Here is a 1,384-nt window from a genome sequence, read left to right as displayed (position 1 = left end):
GCGCGTCCAAGGGTCGTCCGGGCCCGGGGAGCGGCTTTTTGCAGGGCTTCCCGATCTCGCCCCAAGAACTGGAAAGAGAGCAACGTGTGCCAAAGGGCTACACGGGACGGGCCAACTTGCTTGGGAAAATTTAAGTAATAAGGCAAACCGTTACTACAACATGAGCGTCCAGCTACCAAAGGGACAGGTTTCCTTTCCCGGCTCCAGCGCCGAAGGCTCAGGAACGGGTCTTTCTCGGGGAATGAAACACAAGTCCCGGACGGGAGGAGGCCGAGCCCCTGGGTTGTGGGAGCAGGAGCAGGGGCCCTGGCTGGGTTGACTGTGGTTAAGAGCCGTTATCCAGCAAAGTTTACACCGCCGCTCCCACAAAAGCTGCCGGCGACTGCTCCAAGGCCCCGCGCGCCTGTCGCCCCGGGGTTAGACCGCAGCGGCGCGCTCCGCCCCCCGTACTCCCGCCCCGCCCTGTCCCGCTTTCCCCGCTCGTGCTCTGTCCTTAAAACCCGGGGAAGCGGGTGATGCGTGCCGTCTCCGGAGTGTGCGCAAACCCCAGCCGTGAGAGCCGCCTGTGTAGGCCTGACGGCCGGGAATTGACTGCACTCATCGACCCCGTGCCTCAGTCCCAACGCCAGGAGAAAACCTTGGCTTTGCCAGAGCCCCAGGTATTACGGGGCTCGGCAAAGGAGGTGCCTTTCTCTGTCCCCCTCCCAATCCAAGCACTCTTGTTTCTGACGACGCCGAGACTCGAGTGGGTGCCAGAGCGCCCCAGAGCGGGCAGCAGGGGTCCAGGGAGGGCCTCCAGGTTCCCGACGACCCTCGGGTTCAGCACAGGCCCCGACCCCTTCTTGGAGCTCGCTGTCCTGCGCCGCTGGAGACCGTGCCTCCCCGCAGGTCAGTCTGTCCTCAGGGCCACCTGCCCGCCTCCGTTCAGCTGGGTTCTTGCAGGTCAGGTGGGGTGGTTTAAAGGAAACCAGGAGCCACCGCCTAACGCCTGTGCTGTCCTCCCTGAATCAAGGGACCGTTATGGGCTGGAGGCGCAGAGGCTGTGCTGAATCAGAGGCAGAAGCACGCCCCTTCCCTTCTGCCCACAGAGTTCGGGTCAGTTTATGGGTAGGGACATCTTCGGCCACCTCTCCAGAGCCATCCTGACCCGACCCACACAAGCTTCCTGTCCACCTAAGGGCGCTGCGGCTGGGGTCTGGACGTGGGGAGCTCGGTCCTTTCTCAGCACACCTGAGTGTCCCGCTTCTGCCTTTCTGTCCCCAGCATGGCTTTCGGCCCAGACGATCCGCTGCAGCCGGGCCCGCTGTCCATCCAGCAGACCGCGCTCCTGCTGCTCCTCTCCGTGCTGGCCGCCGTGCACTTGGGTCAGTGGCTGCTGAGGCAG

The sequence above is a fragment of the Fukomys damarensis genome, unplaced genomic scaffold, assembly GCF_012274545.1.
Source record: "Fukomys damarensis isolate Sample0158 unplaced genomic scaffold, DMR_v1.0_HiC HiC_scaffold_2, whole genome shotgun sequence".
NCBI classification, from domain to species: domain Eukaryota; kingdom Metazoa; phylum Chordata; class Mammalia; order Rodentia; family Bathyergidae; genus Fukomys; species Fukomys damarensis.
Note: the sequence above shows the minus strand (reverse complement) of the source record.